This window comes from Delphinapterus leucas, chromosome 7 (genome assembly GCF_059928025.1).
Source record: "Delphinapterus leucas isolate spDelLeu-1000000601 "Yukka" chromosome 7, BTC_Dleu_Yukka2, whole genome shotgun sequence".
In the NCBI taxonomy this organism is placed as follows: Eukaryota; Metazoa; Chordata; class Mammalia; order Artiodactyla; family Monodontidae; genus Delphinapterus; species Delphinapterus leucas.
In genome coordinates, this window is record NC_143135.1 from 5545692 (window position 1) to 5560952 (window position 15261).

At 43.7% G+C, this 15261-nt stretch overlaps 1 long non-coding RNA gene across 1 annotated transcript; it reads right to left on the bottom strand.

The window, feature by feature from the left end:
• Positions 1-801: 801 nt before the first annotated feature.
• Positions 802-14716, bottom strand: LOC149748670 (uncharacterized). The gene is made up of 2 exons (XR_016393747.1): positions 11690-14716; positions 802-9080 (listed from the first exon to the last, which is right to left on the bottom strand). It is a non-coding gene; the product is annotated as an uncharacterized LOC149748670 (long non-coding RNA).
• Positions 14717-15261: the final 545 nt, after the last annotated feature.

Sequence of the window (15261 nt, forward strand, 5' to 3'; positions counted from 1 at the left end):
TATTTTATTTATTTTTTATACAGCAGGTTCTTATTAGTCATCCATTTTATACACATCAGTGTATACATGTCAATCCCAATCTCCAAATTCATCCCACCATCCCCCACCCCCTGCCGCTTTCCCCGCTTGGTGTCCATACGTTTGTTCTCTACATCTGTGTCTCTATTTCTGCCCTGCAAACCGGTTCATCTGTACCATTTTCTAGGTTCCACATATATGCGTTAATATACGATATTTGTTTTTCTCTTTCTGACTTACCTCACTCTGTATGACAGTCTCTAGATCTACCCACGTCTCTACAAATGACCCAATTTCGTTCCTTTTTATGGCTGAGTAATACTCCATTGTATGTATGTACCACATCTTCTTTATCCATTCATCTGTCGATGGGCATTTAGGTTGCTTCCATGACCTGGCTATTGTAAACAGTGCTGCAATGAACATTGGGGCGTATGTGTCTTTTTGAATTATGGTTTTCTTTGGGTATATGCCCAGTAGTGGGATTGCTGGGTCATATGGTAATTCTATTTTTAGTTTTTTAAGGAACCTCCATACTGTTCTACATAGTGGCTGTATCAATTTACATTCCCACCAACAATGCAAGAGGGTTCCCTTTTCTCCACACCCTCTCCAGCATTTGTTGTTTGTAGATTTTCTGATGATGTCCATTCTAACTGGTGTGAGGTGATACCTCATTGTAGTTTTGATTTGCATTTCTCTAATAATTAGTGATGTTGAGCAGCTTTTCATGTGCTTCTTGGCCATCTGTATGTCTTCTTTGGAGAAATGTCTATTTAGGTCTTCTGCCCTTTTTTTTTTTTTTTTTAGTAAATTTATTTTATTTATTTATTTATTATTTTTGGCTGCGTTGGGTCTTCGTTGCTGCGTGAGGGCTTTCTCTAGTTGCGGTGAGCGGGGGCTACTCTTCGTTGCAGTGCACAGGCTTTTCATTGCGGTGGCTTCTCTTGTTGTGGAGCACGGGCTCTAGGCATGCGGGCTTCAGTAGTTGTGGCATGCAGGCTCGGTAGTTGTGGCGCACGGGCTTAGTTGCTCCACGGCATGTGGGATCTTCCTGGACCAGGGCTTGAACCCGTGTCCCCTGCATTGGCAGGTGGATTCCTAACCACTGCACCACCCGGGAAGCCTTTCTGCCCATTTTTTGATTGGATTGTTTATTTTTTTAATGTTGAGCTGCATGAGCTGTTTATATATTTTGGAGATTAATTCTTTGTCCGTTGATCCATTTGCAAATATTTTCTCCCATTCTGACCGTTGTCTTTTCGTCTTGTTTGTGGTTTCCTTTGCTTTGCAAACGCTTTGAAGTTTCATTAGGTCCCATTTGTTTATTTTTGTTTTTATTTCCATTTCTCTAGGAGGTGGATCTAAAAAGATCTTGCTGTGATTTATGTCAAGGAGTGTTCTTCCTATGTTTTCCTCTAAGTGTTTTATAGTGTCTGGTTTTACATTTAGGTCTCTAATCCATTTTGAGTTTATTTTTGTGTATGATGTTAGGGACTGTTCTAATTTCATTCTTTTACATGTAGCTGCCCAGTTTTCCCAGCACCACTTATTGAAGAGACTGTCTTTTCTCCATTGTATATCCTTGCCTCCTTTGTCACAGATTAGTTGACCATAGGTGCATGGGTTTATCTCTGGGCTTTCTATCCTGTTCCATTGATCTATATTTCTGTTTTTGTGCCAGTACCATACTGTCTTGATTACTGTACTTCGTAGTATAGTCTGAAGTCAGGGAGTCTGACTCCTTCAGCTCCATTTTTTTCCCTCAAGACTGCTTTGGCTATTCGGGGTCTTTTGTGTCTCCATACAAATTTTAAGATTTTTTGTTCTAGTTCTGTAAAAAATGCCACTGGTAATTTGATAGGGGTTGCACCAAATCTGTAGATTGCTTTGGGTAGTATAGTCATTTTCACAATATTGATTCTTCCAATCCAAGAACATGGTATATCTCTCCATCTGTTTGTGTCATCTTTGATTTCTTTCATCAGTGTCTTATAGTTTTCTGAGTACAGGTCTTTTGCCTCCTTAGGTAGGTTTATTCCTAGGTATTTTATTCTTTTTGTTGCAAGGGTGAATGGGATTGTTTCCTTAATTTCTCTTTCCGATCTTTCGTTGTTAGTGTATAGGAATGATAGAGATTTCTATGCATTAATTTTGTATCCTGCAACTTTACCAGATTCATTGATTAGTTCTAGTAGTTTTCTAGTGGCATCTTTAGGATTCTCTAGGTATAGTATCATGTCATCTGCAAACAGTGACAGTTTTACTTCTTCTTTTCCAATTTGTATTTCTTTTTCTTTTCTGATTGCCGTGGCTAGGACTTCCAAAACCAAGTTGAATAATAGTGGCGAGAGTGGACATCCTTGCCCTGTTCCTGATCTTAGAGGAAATGCTTTCAGTTTTTCACCATTGAGAATGATGTTGGCTGTGGGTTTGTCACATATGGCCTTTATTATGTTGAGGTAGGTTCCCTCTATGCTCACTCTCTGGAGAGATTTTTATCATAAATGGGTGTTGAATTTTGTCAAAAGCTTTCTCTGCATCTATGGAGATGATGGTACGGTTTTTATTCTTCAATTTGTTAATATGGTGTATCACATTGATTGATTTGCATATATTGAAGAATCCTTGCATCCCTGGGATAAATCCCACTTGATCGTGGTGTATGATCCTTTTAATGTGTTGTTGGATTCTGTTTGCTAGTATTTTGTTGAGGATTTGTGCATCTATATTCATCAGTGATATTGGTCTGTAATTTTCTTTTTTTGTAGTACCTTTGTCTTGTTTTGGTATCAGGGTGATGGTGGCTTCATAGAATGAGTTTGGAGTGTTCCTTCCTCTGCAATTTTTTGGAAGAGTTTGAGAAGGATGGGTGTTAGCTCTTCTCTAAATGTTTGATAGAATTCACCTGTGAAGCCATCTGGTCCTGGACTTTTGTTTGTTGGAAGATTTTTAATCACAGTTTCAATTTCATTACTTGTGATTGGTCTGTTCATATTTTCTATTTCTTCCTGGTTCAGTCTTGGAAGGTTATACCTTTCTAAGAATTTGTCCATTTCTTCCAGGTTGTCCATTTTATTGGCATAGAGTTGCTTGTAGTAGTCTCTTAGGATGCTTTGTATTTCTGTGGTGTCCATTGTAACTTCTCCTTTTCCATTTCTAATTTTATTGATTTGAGTCCTCTCCCTCTTCTTCTTGATGAGTCTGGCTAAAGGTTTATCAATTTTGTTTATCTTCTCAAAGAACCAGCTTTTAGTTTCATTGGTCTTTGCTATTGTTTTCTTTGTTTCTATTTCATTTATTTCTGCTCTGATCTTTATGATTTCTTTCCTTCTACTAACTTTGGGGTTTTTTTTGTTCTTCTCTCTCTAGTTCCTTTAGGTGTAACGTTAGATTGTTTATTTGAGATTTTTCTTGTTTCTTGAGGTAGGCTTGTATTGCTATAAACTTCCCTCTTAGAATTGCTTTTGCTGCATCTCATAGGTTTTGGATCATCATGTTTTTGTTGTCATTTGTCTCTAGGTATTTTCTGATTTCCTCTTTGATTTCTTCAGTGATCTCTTGGTTATTTAGTAACGTATTGTTTAGCCTCCATGTGTTTATGTTTTTTACGTTTTTTTTTTCCCTGTAATTGATTTCTAATCTCATGGTGTTGTGGTTGGAAAAGATGCTTGATATGATTTCAATTTTCTTAAATTTACCAAGGCTTGAGACCCAGGATGTGATCTATCCTGGAGAATGTTCTGTGTGCACTTGAGAAGAAAGTGTAATCTTCTGTTTTTGGATGGAATGTCTTATAAATAGCAATTAAATCTATCTGGTCTATTGTGTCATTTAAAGCTTGTGTTTCCTTATTAATTTTCTGCCTGGATGATCTGTCCATTGGTGTAAGTGAGGTGTTGAAGTCCCCCAGTATTATTGTGTTACTGTTGATTTCCTCTTTTATAGCTGTTAGCAGTTGCCTTATGTATTGAGGTGTTCCTATGTTGGGTGCATATATATTTATAATGTTATATCTTCTTCTTGGATTGATCCCTTGTTCATTATGTAGTGTCCTTCCTTGTCTCTTGTAACGTTCTTTATTTTAAAGTCTATTTTATCTGATATGAGTATTGTTACTCCAGCTTTCTTTTGATTACCTTTTGCACAGAATATCTTTTTCCATCCCCTCACTTTCAGTCTGTATGTGTCCCTAGGTCTGAAGTGGGTCTCTTGTAGACAGCATATACATGGGTCTTGTTTTTGTATCCATTCAGCGAGACTGTGTCTTTTGGTTGGAGTATTTAATCCATTCACGCTTAAGGAAATTATCGATATATATGTTCCTATTACCTTTATCTTAATTGTTATGGGTTTGTTTTTGTAGGTCTTTTTCTTCTTTCTTTTTTTTTTTTTTGTGGTACGCGGGCCTCTCACTGTTGTGGCCTCTCCCACAGCGGCCATGGTTCGTGGGCCCAGACACTCTGCGGCATGTGGGATACTCCCAGACGAGGGCACGAACCCATGTCCCCTGCATCGGCAGGTGGACTCTCAACCACTGCACCACCAGGGAAGCCCTGATTGTCTGTAAAGCTTTTGATTTCTCCATCGAATCTGAATGAGATCCTTGCTGGGTAGAGTAATCTTGGTTGTAGGTTCTTCCCTTTCATCACTTTAATTATATCATGCCACTCCCTTCTGGCTTGTAGAGTTTCTGCTGAGAAATCAGCTGTTAACCTTATGGGAGTTCCCTTGTATGTTATTTGTCATTTTTCCCTTGTTGCTTTCAATAATTTTTCTTTGTCTTTAATTTTTGTCAGTTTGATTACTATGTGTCTCAGCATGTTTCTCCTTGGGTTTATCCTGCCTGGGACTCTCTGCGCTTCCTGGACTTGGGTGGCTATTTCCTTTCCCACGTTCGGGAAATTTTCGACTATAATCTCTTCAAATATTTTCTTGGGTCCTTTCTGTCTCTCTTCTCCTTCTGGGACCCCTACAATGTGAATGTTGTTGCATTTAATGTTGTCCCAGAGGTCTCTTAGGCTATCTTCATTCTTTTCATTCTTTTTTCTTTATTCTGTTCCACAGCAGTGAATTCCACCATTCTGTCTTCCAGGTCACTTATCCATTCTTCTGCCTCAGTTATTCTGCTATTGATTCCTTCTAGTGTATTTTTCATTTCATCTCAGTTATTGTATTGTTCATCTCTGTTTGTTTGTTCTTTGATTCTTCTAGGTGTTTGTTCTTTAATTCTTCTAGGTCTTTGTTAAACATTTCTTGCATCTTCTCAATCTTTGCCTCCATTCTTTTTCCGAGGTCCTGGATCATCTTCATTATCATTATTCTGAATTCTTTTTCTGGAAGGTTGCCTATCTCCACTTCATTTAGTTGTTTTTCTGGGGTTTTATCTTGTTCCTTCATCTGGTACAAAGTCCTCTGCCTTTTCATTTTGTCTGTCTTTCTGTGAATGTGGTTTTCCTTCCACAGGCTGCAGAACTGTAGTTCTTCTTGCTTCTGCTGTCTGCCCTCTGGTGGATGAGGCTATCTAAGAGGTTTGTCAGTTCTGTCAGCTTTTATTTCATTTTTTTGTAGCTCTGTTATTGGGTGCGTATACATTTAGGATTATATCTTCCTTCCTCAATCGACCCTTTTTTGATTATGAAATGTCTCTCTTTTTCTCTGCTAATTCTCCTTGTCGTGACATTTCTTTGTCCAATATTAATATAGCCATACCAGCTTTCTATGTGCATAAAATATCTTTTTTCATCCTTTTACATTGTGTCTATATGTTAAAATTATAACTCTTTTAGATATATACAGGTTGAACAACACAGGTTTGAACTGCAGGGTCCATTTATACACGGATTTTTTTTCAATAAATATGTACTACAGTACTAAACGATCATCGGTTGGTTGAATCCGTTGATGCAGAACTGCGGATAGGGAGGGCCAGCTGTAAAGTTATACTCACATTTTCCACTGCAGGGAAGGTTGGTATCCCTTACCCCTGCATTGTCCAAGGGTCAACTACAGTTGGGTTTTGACTTTTTATTCTGACCAGCTCTGTTTTTTAATTGGAGCATTTCTATTTAATGGAATTATTAATACAGTTGGGTTTAAGTCTGTGTTAGTTTACAAGGGCTGCCATAACAAAGTACCATGGACTGGGTGGCTTAAACAACAGAAATTTATTTACTCATAGTTCTGGAAGCAAGAAGTCTGAGATTATGGTGTTGGCAGGGTTGGTTCCTTCTGAGGGCTATGAGGAAAGGATCTATTCCAGGCCTCAATCTTTGGCTTGCAGACAACCATCTTCTCCCTGTGCCTTCACATCATTTTCTCTCTGTACACGTCTGTGTCCCAATTTCCTCTTCTTATAAGGACACCAGTCATAATGGATTAGGGTCTACCCTAATGACCTCATTTTAACATAATACTTCTGTAAAGACTCTATCTCCTTGGAAAAGTAGGATATAATAACCAAGGACAGGGTTTATTAAAATAAAGCTGTAATTAGTATTTAAAAAATTGTTATAACAGCAGAGATTGGCACAACATTGTAAATCAACTATACTTCAATAAAAAGAAAATAAAATCAGAAAAAAGATTATCTGTCTATCTATATGTATATGTATCTGTATATCTGTATGAAATAAAGGAGCTTATCTTTAATGAAGCTAAAAAAAAAAACAACAAAGATTCTATCTCCAAAAAAATAAAATAAAATAAATTTTTAAAGACAAAAAAAACAAGACCTGTCTCCAAATAAGTCACATTCAGAGGTGCAGGATTTCAATATATGCTTTGGTGGGGGACACAATTCAACCCATAACAAAGTCTATCATCTTGCTATTTGCTTTCTATTTGCCCCATATGTTCTTTATTATTATATTTTTAAATTAATTTATTTACTTTTGGCTGCGTTGGTTCTTTGCTGCTGCACGCGGGCTTTCTCTAGTTGCCGCGAGTGGGGGCTACTCTTTGTTGCGGTGCGCGGGCTTCTCATTGCAGTGGCTTCTCTCGTTGCGGAGCACAGGCTCTAGGCGCGTGGGCTTCAGTAGTTGTGGCACGCAGGCTCAGTAGTTGTGGCTCGTGGGCTGTAGAGCATAGGCTCAGTAGTTGTGGAGCACGGGCTTAGTTGCTCCGCGGCATGTGGGATCTTTCTGGACCAGGGATCGAATCCATGTGCCCTGCATTGGCAGGCGGATTCTTAACCACTGTGCCACCAGGGAAGGTCTGCCCCATATGTTCTTTTGTTCCTCAGTTCTTTTCCTGACTTCTTTTGATGAACTGAATATATTTATATTAATATTATAAATGTAATAGTATTAATTATTAATATATAATTGTCACACATTATAATTCAATATTTAATATAATTAATATTATACTTTGTTTCATCTCTTTGCATTTTAGTTATATCTTTTTATTATTTTTAATGCTCTAGAAATTATAAATACATATCACTAATTTCTCACAGTGTAACTGAACTCCACATTTCACAAAAGAAGAAACTATAATATAATCTACTCTCCCATATTTTGTACTATTATCATATATTTATTCCTACGTATGTCATAAACTGCATCTTACAATTATATTACTTTCGCTGTAAACAGTCATTTGTCTTTTATGGAAATTAAGAGAAGAAAAAAGCCATGCTTTTATAATTACCCAGAATTATCAATTCTGTGGCTCCTCCTTCCTATAGATCCAAGTTTCCAAATTTCCTTTCAGCCTAAATAACTTCATTTAGCATTTCTCACAGCGCAAGTCTGCTGGCAATAAATTCTCTTATCTTTCATTTTTCTGAAAAAGTCTTTATTTCTCTTTTATTTTGAAGGATATTTTCATTTGGCTATAGAATTCTGGACTGAAACTCTCCCTTGGTCAGCAATTTAAAGGTGTGATTCCATTATCTTCTATCCCCCTTTTCTTCCTATCATTGTACCCCTATATGTGAGGTGTCTTAGTGGTTCAGCATCAACATTAATGAGATAAAGCAATATTAAATGACTGAAACAACGCTAGAGAGAGCATGTCCCTTATGTAGTATTCTTGCGAAAAGGTTTAACCTGAATCTAATTGTGAGGAAACACTCAAAGAAATTCCAACTGAGATATTTTACCAGAAAACTAGCTTGGATTCTTCAAAAGTATCAATGTCATGAAAAACAAAAAGGCAAGAGGACTAGTCTAGATTTTAGGGATATGTGAAGAAATGTAATTATGGCCTAATTAGTCTAGATAATAATACTGCACTGTGAAATTTCTTGGTCGCCATGGAAAATAGTTTGCCAGTTCCTCATAAAGTTAAACATGGACTTAGCATATGACCAAGCAATTCCACTTCTAGGTATATACCTGAAAGAATTGAAAGCAGGGACTCAAACAGATACTTGCACACCCGTGCTCCTAGAAGCATTGTTCACAACAGCCAAAAGGTGGAAACAACCCAAGTGTCCATCAACAGATGAGTAGCTAAACAAAATGTGATATATACATACAACAGAATATTATTCAACCTTTAAAAGGAATGAAATTCTGACAATGCTACAACATGGGTGAACCTTGAAGACATTATGCTAAGTGAAATAAGCCAGACACAAAAGGACAAATATTGCATGATTCCACTTACATGAACTACGTAGAACAGGCAACTTCATAGAGACAGAAAGTAGAACAGAGGTTACCAGGGGAGGATGGGATGTTTACTGGGTACAGTTTCTTTTCAGGATGATGAAAAAGTTCTGGAAGTGGATAGTGGTGATGGTTGCATAACACTGTGAATGTACTTAATGCCACAGTTGTATACATGGTTTTTTTTAACATCTTTATTGGAGTATAATTGCTTTACAATGTTGTGTTAAGTTTCTGCTGTATAACAAAGTGAATCAGCTATATGCAACGCAACTGTATACTTAAAATGGTTAAAATAGTAAATTTCACGTTATGTATATTTTACCACAAATTTTTCAAAAGGATATTGTGGTTACGTGAGAAAATGTCCTCATTTTTAGGAGATATGGGCCAAAGTATTTAGGGGTGAAGTGTCTTAATGCCTGCAACTTATTTTTAGTGGATCTAGGGAAAAAGAGAGAGAAAAGAGAAAGGAATGTGGCAAAAGGTTAACAACTGGTGAATCTAGATACATGTTCATTGTACTACTCTTTCAACTTTTCTCTAAGTCTGAAGATGTTCAAAATACAAAGAAGGTGCTCAATACATATTTTAAAATGAGTAAATGAATGTGAGAGAGGACCCTTCCAGACAGAGAGAAAAGCAGGAGCAAAGGTTAAGAGGAAGAAAAAGTGCTTTCAAGAAACACTGAGTAATCTAGTTTGATTTGAGTCAAAGGTGCATGCTAGGACGTTCTGGGAGATAAAGCCAGAAAGGTAGGTAGGCTGTGTGCCAAAGGTGGGAAAGGTCCTGAGCTAGAGAACAGAGAGGCTGTACTGTTCCTGGCTAGCAACAGAGAGCACCACGGAAGGCAATAAACATGGCAGCAACAATTCTTCTGCAGGATTAATCTAGTCATGATGCCCTGGACAGACCCAAGGGCGTCACAGCTAGGAGGCTATTACAGTAGTCTAGGCATGGGAGCAGGGACTTGGGCTAGGTGGAGGAAGTGGGAATAAAAGGCAGCCGTTTTATGAAGGACCTTCAGCATTTGATAACTGAGTAAGCGTGGAAAGTGCGGGTTGTCACCCTGAGGTTTACACCTGGGTGTCGGAGAACACAGGAAACTGGAAAGTCAGCAGGAGAGGCTAGTTTGCAGCTCAAGGCTCAAAGACATGAACTATAAGAAAAAGGAGTAGGTTTGGTTCTATCCCTGCCTTCCTGTAAAATGGATCCTTCACAGGCCCTCAGGCTGTCAGACAGGGTCCAATCAGAACCAGAATTCTCCACTGGACCCACCTCACCTGGCCCCACAACCCATGCCCGGGACCAGCAGGCCCTTAGGGCTGACTGGTACCCTGAGTCCTTCTCTGGTAGTGTCTCTTCAGCATCTCCTCTGGTTCCTTTCCACTTAGCCCTCACGTAGTTCGGTCTTCTTGCCCTAACTTCCTGTCTTTTCAGAGTCCTTTTTCCTCAGTAAGAGGAGAGGAATCAAGTATCTGCACCAGTCCTGCAGCATGCAGGCCAAGACTGGCACTCCTAAAAAGCTCAGGTGTGGGTGGGCCAGGGGTGGAGGGAGAGACGGAAGAGATGACAGAGCGGGGCTGAGGGAGAGGCCAGCACAGGGTGGTGCTGGGGGCAGCAGGGACCGCCTGCGGCATATCTGGCTGCAGGGAGACCCAGTAGGCCTTGCTCCATCCAGCCCCACCTGCCATACAGGACACCCGGCAGTACTGGGGTTGGCAGAGGGGGTCTCTGCTTACCAGCTCAGTCATCCCACCAATCCTCAGATAATGCCACTTGTTGCCCCTAAACCACTTACTCGATCCCCATGGCACTCAGCCCTCCTCTCCCAGTTTCCCATTTCTGTGTAGAAAATAGAAGCTCGAGGTCGGCAGGAGTGTGGGCACTCTGATGAGGCAGAGCTCAGCCTAGCACGGGAACATTTAGGACACGGAGACAATCAGACTGGGGACAGGGCTGGAGGAGGCAGCTAGCTGAGCCACCAGTGAGGGTGGAAGCTGTGGAGAAAGTCAGAGGCCTTGGAGTCAGTCCACCAAACCAAGAGGTGAGCTGCACAGCAGAGTGCGGCCTGCAGAGGCAGGTGGCTGCTGTCCTGGGCACAGCTGCCCAGCTCCACGCCTTCTCAGGCCGCGTGAAGATCGATTATGTGGGGTGCATATAATCAGCTCCTTCTCCTTGCCCCAGCCTCCAGGGAGGGGCAGCCTCCTTCACCCAACCTGTCGCCTGCCACCACGGTTATGCCCGGCCTGAGTCAGGCTGGCACGTGGGGTCTTGCGCTAGCCCGGGCTTGCTCTGGGTGACCCTCCCTGCCACACCTGCCTCCCCAGCTCTACCTCCCAGGCTCACTGATCTGCCATCAGGGGTGCCGGGGGCTGGGGGGTGGTGTCACGACCCAGGCCAGGGAATCCCACTGGGCAGCCTTTGCCAACTTGCCTCCCTACCCACTGGGAAAACAGCTTTTGTATTCTTGGTCCTCAAGCCCAGATACAGAATCCCCTAAAGTGCACCAGCTCTCCAGGGCGTCTGCCTGGGAATGAGCAAACCTGGCAGAGTAAGGGGAGAAGTACCAGCTCTGGTGTGACCTGCTGCCATGGAAACAAGTCAGTGACTAGCAAGGGTGTGAGAGTGAGAGGCTCTGGTCAAATATGTCCAGCGACAGAAAAGCTGGGCTGGAAAACTGAGGGAAATGGGCAGGGAAATCTGGCTGAAATGGGAAGGAAGGAAAGTCCTGGTTTAACTGCAGGTCAGCCTTACCGGGAGGCAGATGGCACACCTTTAGTGACAGCCAAGGCAGTGGAAAGATTACTGGTCTAAGTGCCACCACTGGCTCTTTGACCTAAACCTAAAAATTCATATCTCTCAGAAGGGAAAGTTAAAGTCGCAACATAAGACTTTCCAGCTGTTGTAAATTGCAGTGGATCACCACGCCTCTGAAGTAGGCTGATGTAGGCCTCCACCACAGGCCCTGAGCTGCACCAGGTCTGGAGTAATTAAGGCCTCCCAGGGCACTTCGCTACACAGGAATCCTGACACACCCAGCAGGCACTTACCTGCAGCCAGTGGAGCAGAAGCAAACTGGAGAGGCAGGACAGAGAAGAAGCGCAGGATTCCGGGGTGGGAGCACAGGCTGCCAGGAAGAGGGTGTAACAGCTCACCTTGGGTCACATGTCCAGCAAAAGGAGCATTTGTGGCCCCCAGAAGTCTTGCACCATCCCACATCTAGGGACAAAATAGACAGTCAGTTGTGTCCCATCCCTTCCTTCGTTGTACTCACTTAACCTCTCCCCAGCTTCCTTGTTCTGAGGATGACTGCACCCTCTGTGAGCAACAGAGGGTCCGAGGGGACGTCTAAACAGGACTTGGGAGGCTTTGCCCCGTCCTCAAGCCACTCTCCCTTCAATCTTCTCTGCTCTGCCTTCCTCAAGTAACAGCTCCATCCCAGCTCCTAACACTCCCCAGGTCATGGGACAACTGCTCTGAGTGGTCTGCTTCAGCGCTAGCTCCTGGCGCAAGTTCAGCCCTAGGCAGGCCTGTGGAAGGGCAGGGCCTCGAAGTCAGCCTGAAGATGGTGCTGCGAGCCAGCTTCATTCCCTTGCAGCAGCTGCAGGCCTCGGCAGTCTGTTGCTGTGGTGCACACAGTTTCCCACTCCCAGGTGGGTCACAGCTGGGAGAGAAATGTCTCAGGGGAAGAGTGGGCCATTGAAAAAGAAGAGCCAAGAACAGACACAAATGCCACAACAGCCAGAGGAGTGTCCATCATCGGTCCTCAAGATTGCTTCATGCTCCTGTGCTGTACTTTCCTCCCCTTGCAGCTGTTCAGCTCAGTTCCAGACAAGGAGACCCACAAAACCCTCCTACCCATTCACGAGACCCTGTTCACTCTGCTCCCAGTTGGCTGGTCCTGCACCAAACATGCCAATGATATGGCCCTTGCCCCATAACCATCTGCCTCTTCACGTTCTTCCCCTGGAAGAGTGGCTGCAAGAAGCATGTGAGCCTAATAAAAGGGCCTCAGGGTAATAGAGAGACCACATCTCGCTTCCCCTCTGCAGGAAACTCACAGCTCCCGTTCATTCACTATTACTTACTGTGTGCCATCCATGTGCCAAGCTGGGAATAAAAGCACTGACCAAAACCCAGTCCCTGTCTTCTAAGAGCTCAGTATCTACAGACATTTCTCCCCCATGTCTCAGGGCTGTGGGGAGGGTGCCCAGAATATCTTTTCCCTACTTCTTAGCATATCCACATTCTCCACATCCTTCACAGCCCAGCACAAATGCTGTCTGCTCCTTGGCTCTCATCATATAGCCACTTCGCAGTGGTGTCTCCTGCCTCTGAATGTTCACAGCACAGCTACCTGCACCTCTCTCAAGACATGGCACTTTCTACTTATATGTGTTTTGTATGCATAGTTGATCTTCTCTACTAGACCCCATGTTTCTTGAGGGCAAATATCATCTTACACATCTTTGTATCCTTTGGAGTCTCCCCCCCACATGCATAACAGGTGCTCAAATAATACTCATGGAATACGGCTTCCACATAAAGATGCCGGTTAGATGAGTGAAGTCTTGTTTGTGAAGCTATTGGGAGTTCTCAGATTTAAAAATAATACATTTTCATCACTAATTAAAAACTCCTTATTAGAATTTTCCCAATTAATACAAAGCTTGAACTCAATGTAGGTAACATAGGATTCTTATGTATCCCTTATAACTGTATATATATCCAGTCTTATGTAAATGGTATATTATGTAAATATTATAATTCAATAGTCAGCTGTTTCTGCACTATAACATGTAAGCGCTCACATCCTGTGTGTATCTTATGCAAGGGAAAGTATCTTCTCACTACGTGGTGTCCAGCTTTTCACTCTTCTTAATGCTGTGTGGTAGTGATATAACCCAGACTACAGCTGAACGGAAGAGATACCCTGGCCATGAGCACCCAGCCTTGGGTAAGCAGGCTCAGGTTTCCCCATCAGAATCAGCCTATAAAAACCATCCTTCCGGGCTTCCCTGGTGGCGCAGTGGTTGAGAGTCCGCCTGCCGATGCAAGGGACGCGGGTTCGTGCCCCGGTCTGGGAAGATCCCACATGCCGCGGAGCGGCTGGGCCCGTGAGCCATGGCCGCTGAGCCTGCGCATCCGGAGCCTGCGCATCCGGAGGCTGTGCTCCGCAACGGGAGAGGCCACAACAGTGAGAGGCCCGCCTACCGCAAAAAAAAAAAAAAACCATCCTTCCTAGGAGGACAGATTTGCCCATCAACAGAGGAAGTGGGGACTTCCCTGGTGGTCCAGTGGGTAAGACTCCGCGCTCCCAATGCAGGGGGCCCCGGTTCTATCCCTGGTCGGGGAACTAGATCCTGCCTGAATGTCACAACTAAGAAGTCCGCATGCCACAACTAAGACATGGTGCAGCCTAAATAAATAAATTAAATAGAGGATGAGACTCCAAAAGTTAAGAAAAGTTCTCACAGTGGCTAAGGGATGTTTTTGAAAATATCAGAACGGATGGCTGGGACTGGGATAGCGCTTATTACGGGCAGGCTAAAAACTTACTCCATTTAACCATCAAAAACCTGAGGTGGTTCTATCATTACCCCCAGTTTTGCAAATGAGGAAACTGAGGCTCAAGAGATGTAATCACTTTGCCCAAAGTCACATACCCAAGTGTCTCTGACTCTAGATCTTGAGCTGAGATTCTTGCTCAAACCATCCAGTTCCCTTTTTTTCTTTTTGCACTTGGTGTGCATTGAGGGACAACGACCCCATATCCCCTAGAAGAGACCTTAGGGATCATCTGCTTCAACCTCCTTACTTTACAGACAGGAAACGTGGGCTCAGAGAGATAAAGGGACATGTCCCTTAGGTCACACAGAGCCAGGGGCTTTTCTGCAACGGAATCGCCAGGTGCACAAGAGTACCAGTCCAAACTCCATTTTACAGAGGGGGAGGTGAAGCCCAGAGCGCTGAGCGCAGGTCCCGGGTCCACCACAGGCAGAGCCGTATCCAACCCTGGGAGCGCTCGTTATCCTGCCCGGCGCTACCAGCACCTTCACCTGGGGCGCCAACAATCAACTCACCGGCCAGCGCCTCGGGAGTACTTGTCGGCGGCGCGCAGGCCCTCGGCCGGGAGTGACAAAGCGCTGACGTGGAACGAGCGGGGCCGCGCAGGCCAGAGCCGGACATGGCCTCGCTAACCCGGGCCTCCCCTGGCCCCTTCGCCTCAGAAGGCCGAGGCCCCAGGAGGGCGCGGACGCCCGGACGCCGAGCAGAATTCGGAAGCGCTGGCCCCGGAGGGAGGCAGGGTCGCCTGGCCTCCTTTCCTCAGGCTCCTACTTTGCCCCCTCAACAGTCTGTAGACCCTCCGTAGGGTCTAGCCACCTGGACCGAGGAGGGCTAGGTTGCCCTGGAAACGGAAAAAACTATTTGCGCCTGCGCGGACGCGCTAGGCACAATGGGAAATGTGGTTTCCGGGCTGTCATCTGGTGGCCAGAGGAACGGACGCAAGATGGCGCTCCAGCGTCGCGGTCCGTTCAGAGACGCAGGGTTACCCGGCCGCCCTGGGCCGTTTTTGGGCGCTGCCGGCGTAGGAGAGGCCGCCGGGGCCTGAAAGGTAGTT